Here is a 6,815-nt window from a genome sequence, read left to right as displayed (position 1 = left end):
TGTGATTACAGCTCACTGTGACCTCAGCCTCCCAGGCTCAAGCAATCCTCCCACCTCAGCCCCTCCAGTAGCTGGGACTACGGGTACACCACCATGCCTGGCTAGTTTTTGCTTTGCTTTGTTTTGTTTTTTGTTTTGTAGAGATGGGGTTTCGCCATGTTGCCCAGGCTGGTCTTGAAGTCCTCGGCTCAAGTGATCCACCTGCCTCAGCCTCCCAATCTTATTTCTTTTCAGCTACTTAACCTTCTATTTGGTAAATTTCACAGAAGCATTTGTGGATTATTTCTTTATTATTTTGCTTTGTTTTGTTTTGTTTTTTGTTTTGTAGAAACGGGGTTTCGCCATGTTGGCCAGGCTGGTCTCGAACTCCTGACCTCACATGATCCACCCACCTCAGCCTTCCAAAGTGCTGGGGTTACAGGCATGAGCCACCATGCCCAGCCAATTCAGGGTATATTTTTAAAAGTATTCTAAGTAGTGTCCTAAATAGATTTTAGTATACATGAAATCCAAAAACCAGGAATAAGATGATTAAAAAATGAGCATCAGAAAAGAAAGTTTGGGAAAATAAAAGATTGCCAAAATTGGGCTAGGTGCAGTGGCTCATGCTTGTAATCCCAGCACTTTGGGAGGCCGAGGCAGGCGGATTATCTGAGGTTGGGAGTTTGAGACCAGCCTGGCCAACATGGTGAAACCCTGTCTCTACTAAAAATACAAAAATTAGCCAGGTGTGGTGGCACGCACTTGTAGTCCCAGCTACTCGGGATGCTGAGGCAGGAGAATCGCTTGAACCCGGGAAGCAGAGGTTGCAGTGAGCTGAGATTGTGCCATTGCAAAAAGATTGCCAAAATGTTTTTGATCTCTGAGCTTTTTATTGCCCTTCTGCTCCCCAAAGGGTACTCTGCTTCTGCTGGCTTAATGTCTCAGAACTTTGGTGTTGTTGGTCTCAGATACCACTTTGCCGTCCACTATCTGGCAGGTAGTGGTGTTTTGGATGGTTTGTATGGAGTTGTTGCTGTCCAGGGCATCACCAGGATTGAAGTCCTCGCCATCTTCCAGCAGGCAGTGGTAGGTAGTGATCTCAGCCTCCTGCTTGACCCTGATGTTCAGCAGGGCCTCCTACTCCTGGGCTTGGTGCTGCCCCTCTGCCTGGGTCTGTGCCAGCTCTAACTCCAGGTGCAGGAGGATCCTGCTGAGCTGCACCATCTGCAGGGCGTAGCAGGCCTCCACTTTCCTCATGCTGTTCTCCAAGCTGGCCTTCAGATTTCTCATTGAGTCCAGGTCGATTTCCAAGGACTGGACTGCACGTCTCAGCTCAGTGAGCATCATCTCAGCAGTTCTGACCTCGGGGGACTGCGTGGTGACCACTGTGGTGCTCTCAATCTGCTGAGACCATTATTTGTCTAGCTCCTCTTGGTTCTTCCAAGCCCACTCGTCATATTGGTTCTGGATGTCTGCCATGATGGTGGGAAGTTCCTGAGATTTGAGGGCATCTACCTGCACAGTCAACCTAGAGCTGGCAATCTGGCCTTGTAGGCCTTTTACTTCCTCTTCATGGTCCTTTTCATGAAGAGCAGCTCCTCCTTGAGAGCCTCAACCTCTGTTTCCAGCTGCAGTTGAGTGACATTGGTGTTATCAGCGACCTTGCAGAGCCCATGGATGTCGCTCTCCACAGACTGGCACATGGCCAGCTCTGTCTCATACTTAACTCTAAAGTCATCAGCAGCAAGATGGGAATTGTTGATCTGCAGAACGATGTGGGCATTGTCCATAGTATTTGCAAAGATCTGAGCCCTCAGGTTCTCCATGATCTTGAAGCAATGGCCCCAGTCTCTGACCTGGGAACCCTTCTTCTCCAGGTGCTCCTGGATTTTGCTCTCCAGCCTCCGGTTCTTGGTCTCCAGGCTCCTCACCCTGTCCAGATAGGAGGCCAGGCAGTTATTCAGGCTTTGTATGGTCTCCTTCTCGTTCTGGATGCCTCCCATTCCTGCCAGACCCCAGGCCATCCCCATGGCCAGGCCCCCCAAACCTCAAGCCACCCCAGAAGCTGGTGGAGGAGGAAACAGAGATCCAGGAACCAGAGCCCCCAGTGCCTACATAGATGCTGGCCATGCTGCTGACCGGCTGGGTACCATAGCTGGACGGCTAGACGGAGCCCAGGGACCAGTAGTTGATGGAGACAGTGGATGGAGCAAGTGGTAAAGCTCATGTTGTCTGGGGAGGATAGTGAGAAGACAGGACTCAGGCATTGCCAATGACCAAGATTGCCAAATTTTAAGAAAATTAGTAAAAGAGCTAAAAGCTAAAGTCAAGGAACTCTTTCAGAATTTTCTATCTTACCAATGATAAAAAATATGACTGGTAAATTAAGAGGCCTGTAGGATTAATTCAAGAGGATTGATAAAATTCTAGGAAGAGAAAATGGAGGTGAATTAGATCAGAGTAGAGAGAGAAAAATAGAGGTAATAACCAAAGAAATAATAGAAGAAAATCTCTCCATGTATAATACATTTGAACAAGACTGATATTTAGCCACATCTCCCTGAGATTTTACAAGAAGGACAAAGAATACTTAGAAGCTTTCTGACAGAAATAAAACAATGATGGGTTCACATACTTGCTATGGTATTAAAAGAATAGAAAAAAATATTAAAGGAAATAAAACAATGGGTTATAAGTACTCTTTGTCATTCTTGTTTTCAAAGCTCTGAGAGACAGAGACTTGTATTCTGATTTTATTGTACTAATTGTCACATCTATTACAGTTTTTGGGTCTATCTTCTCCTAACCTTGTCAATCTTAAAACCACTTGTATTTCTTCATATGTTTATTTTCTCAACTGAAATACCAGATGGCTTCTAAACTGATTAACTTCCAGGCCAAGAAGAATCTTTTCCTTTTTTTTTTTTTTTTTTTCTGAGGCAGAGTCTTACTCTGTCGCCCACACTGGAGTGTAGTGGCACGATCTCGGCTCACTGCAACCTCCGTCTCCCAGGTTCAAGCAATTCTCCTTGGAGTAGCTGGGACTACAGGCATGTGCCACCATGCCCGGCTAATTTTTGTATTTTTAGTAGACATGGGATTTCACCAAGTTGGCCAGGGTGGTCTTGAACTCCTTACCTCAGGTAATCTGCCTGCCTCAGCCTCCCAAAGTGCTGGGATTACAGGCATGAGCCACCTTGCCTGGCCAAGAAGATTCTTTTATGTAGAATTATACACATAAACAAGAAGCCTGGTAATGATTATTATAAAATTATGTGACTGTATTTTTCTTCGTTTTCAAAAACATTGATTGAATGGAATTATATTTCTTAAAAATGTATTTTTTTCAGCAGTATAAACAATTCCAAATGGACAAGATAAGAAGACATACAGGCTCACTTTGTGCTAATTATGGACTTTAAACAAAGTCACTAAGCACTATTGAACACATAAAGTTCAGACAATGAGAAAATGCGAGAGTTTAATGTCTTTTTTTTTTTTTTTTTGAGATAGGGTCTTGCTCTGACACTTAGGCTGCAGTTCAGTGGCATAATCATGGCTCACTGAAGCCTCAACCTTCCAGTCTCAAGTGATCCTCCTGCCTCTGCGTCCTAAGTAGCTGGGACCACCAGTATGCACCACCATACCTGGCTAAGTTTTCAAATTTTTTGTAGGTATGGGGTCTCCCTATGTTGCACACACTGGTCTTGAACTCTTGCACTCAAACAATCCTCTCATCTTGGCCTGCCAAAGTGCTGCAATTACTGGTGTAAGCCACCAAGTCAAGCCAGTTTAACAACTTAGGTAAGTTGTTAACAAATTCTCCTACTAATATTTAGAGCAAAGTTCAATAGTCAAGAAATTAAGGAAAATCCTCAGGGTGAAAAAAGAATAAAAGTAAGAAAATACAAATCCAGAGAGCTAAGTATTCAATAAAGCAACAGCTATCCTGAAAGCCCTTGCTGATTTCTCTAGACAAGAGACGTATAACAGCTACAACTCAAGGCACCATGCAAGGTGGAAATTCAGATCAGAGACCTAACGTAAAGTGGAAAGTTTGAAAAAAGACACTACAGTGGATAAACTAGAAAATGCTCCATCTATAGAAAATTAATATATTTAAACAAAAAATTTGTTTGTTGTTTATCTGAAATTTAAATTTATCTGATGTCCTGTATTTTTTATTTGTTAAATCTTGCAACATTATCCCCAAAGTGGAAAAGTAATGAAACTTGTCTGTTTTAGCCTTTGACTCTGATTGAACGCAGGCTGGCAGTAAGAATTTCCTTGAGAATTTTTTTTTTTTTAATTATTTTTCTCTCCTAGAGAATTTCTAATAGTAAGCATGTTCTCTTATGATTTTAAAGCATTGATTTATACTACGGATGTGTTCTTAGGCCCCTGGAAAAAGTAAATGTAAATCCATGTGGAGGAACCCAACTTAAACCCAGGCTTCAGGGAATAGCAAGAGATAAATTTATAACAAATGTTAACTCACAATCAGAAAACACAAAATGCATGAAGAAACAAGCACAAGTTAGTGAAATAATAAACAGTAAGGCCGGGCGCGGTGGCTCAAGCCTGTAATCCTAGCACTTTAGGAGGCCGAGACGGGCGGATCACGAGGTCAAGAGATCGAGACCATCCTGGCTAACACGGTGAAACCCCGTCTCTACTAAAAAACACAAAAAACTAGCCGGGCGACGTGGCGGGTGCCTGTAGTCCCAGCTACTCGGGAGGCTGCGGCAGGAGAATGGCATAAACCTGGGAGGCGCAGCTTGCAGTGAGCTGAGATCCGGCCACTGCACTCCAGCCTGGGCGGCAGAGCGAGACTCCGCCTCAAAAAAAAAATAATAATAATGATAATAATAATAAACAATAAGATCAGACTTGCAAAGACTAAAGGTGTTTAACTTTCCAGATTTGAAATACAAAATAATTAAGCATAATTTGCTTAAATAACTAAAAGAGGGTATCAGACGTATGACTAGGAGACAAGACACTAGAAAAAAGAACCAGATATTTTTTTTTTTTTTTTTATTTTTTTTTTTTTTTTGAGGCAGAGTCTCGCTCTGTCGCCCGGACTGGAGTGCAGTGGCCGGATCTCAGCTCACTGCAAGCTCCGCCTCCCAGGTTTACGCCATTCTCCTGCCTCAGCCTCCCGAGTAGCTGGGACTACAGGCGCCCGCCACCTCGCCCGGCTAGTTTTTGTATTTTTTAGTAGAGACGGGGTTTCACCGTGTTAGCCAGGATGGTCTCGATCTCCTGACCTCGTGATCCGCCCGTCTCGGCCTCCCAAAGTGCTGGGATTACAGGCTTGAGCCACCGCGCCCGGCCCAGATATTTTTTAAAAGTTATATAGAACTTCTAGAAAAAAAAAAAGCATCAATACTTGAAATTAGAGATAAAATGAATTGGCTATGCAATAAACACAGTTAAAAAGAGACAACAGGACAGAAAATGTGAAAGGAGACTAAGAGATGTGGAATGTAATTCGCATGTAAATCAGAGTTCCAAATGCCAGTCAATCACACGTAATCCAAGTTCTAGAAGGGATTAAGAAAAACATGCCAGCACTTTCGGAGGCCAAGGCAGGTGGATAACCTGAGGCCAGGAGTTCAAGAGCAGCCTGGGCAACATGGCAAAACCCCGTCTCTACTGAAAATACAAACATTAGCCGGGCGTGGTGGCACGTGCCTGTAGTCCCAGCTACTCAGGAGGCTGAGGCAGGAGAATTGCTTGAATCTGGGAGGTGGAGGTTGCAGTGAGTTGAGATTGCACCACTGCACTTCAGCCTGGGTGACAGAGAGAGACTCCGTCTCAAAAAAAAAAAGAAAGAAAGAAAAATAATAAAGAAGAACAATACTTAAATTTTGCAGAATTAAAGAAAAACTCAATCAGTTTAAGAAAGTCAAAAAGAAGAAATAAAATGAAAGGAGGCAAAACAAATTCCTTCCTCTCCTGGATTATTCTTGCTTTCTGAGGGTCCTAGAATACGGAACTCATCTATAGAAATATACATCTAAACATTCTTGATAACAACTAATGTGGTTTCTAAACACCACTAACAATTACATTTCACATAATAAAGATAGACTAATTTCGGCTTTTTAGTCCATATTTTATATTATTATTTTTATATTATTTTAAGCTGATTTTGGCTAATGGTGATCTGATATGTTTTAAAATGTATCACATTTGGGCCAGGCACGGTGGCTCACATCTGTAATCCTAGCACTTTGGGAGTTTGAGACCAGCCTGGCCAACATGGTGAAATCCCGTCTCTACTGAAAATACAAAAATTAGCTGGGTGTGGTGGCTGGCACCTGTAATCCTAGCTACTTGGGAGGCTGAGGCAGGAGAATGGCTTGAACCCAGGAGACAGAGTTTGCTGTGAGCCAAGATTGCGCGATTGCACTCCAGCCTGGGCAACATAATGAGACTCTGTCTCAAAAAAAAAAAAAAAAATAGTATCACGTCTTCCCAATTATGTACAAATTATATATGTGGACTTGGAAAATAAATACATTTGAATACAAGGCAAGCTTTTTGTATTAGCACTTACTCAGAAAAGGAGAAGAGTGTTTATCTGTTGACTCCAATGTTCATGTGAATATTTGAAATAGTTCTAGTTTTAAGTGTTTACTTTTTCATCAAGGCAAAATCATTTTCCACTGCATCCCATGGGCTACAATCATAGCGATGATGATGATAACTAACACTTTTTTTTTTTTTTTTGAGACAGAGTCTTACTCTGTTGCCCAGGCTGGAGTGCAGTGGTGCAATCTCAGCTCACTGCAATCTCTGCCTCCAGAAATCAAGCGATTCTCCCA

At 42.8% G+C, this 6,815-nt stretch overlaps 1 pseudogene; it reads right to left on the bottom strand.

Annotated features, from left to right (window-relative positions):
* Positions 1–915: 915 nt before the first annotated feature.
* Positions 916–2,209, bottom strand: LOC104676566 (annotated as a pseudogene).
* Between the last annotated feature and the right edge of the window lie 4,606 nt (positions 2,210–6,815).

Source organism: Rhinopithecus roxellana, chromosome 11 (assembly GCF_007565055.1).
Source record: "Rhinopithecus roxellana isolate Shanxi Qingling chromosome 11, ASM756505v1, whole genome shotgun sequence".
NCBI classification, from domain to species: Eukaryota; Metazoa; Chordata; class Mammalia; order Primates; family Cercopithecidae; genus Rhinopithecus; species Rhinopithecus roxellana.
The sequence above is the reverse complement of the archived record's forward strand: the minus strand, read 5'-3'. Positions and strand labels throughout refer to the sequence as shown.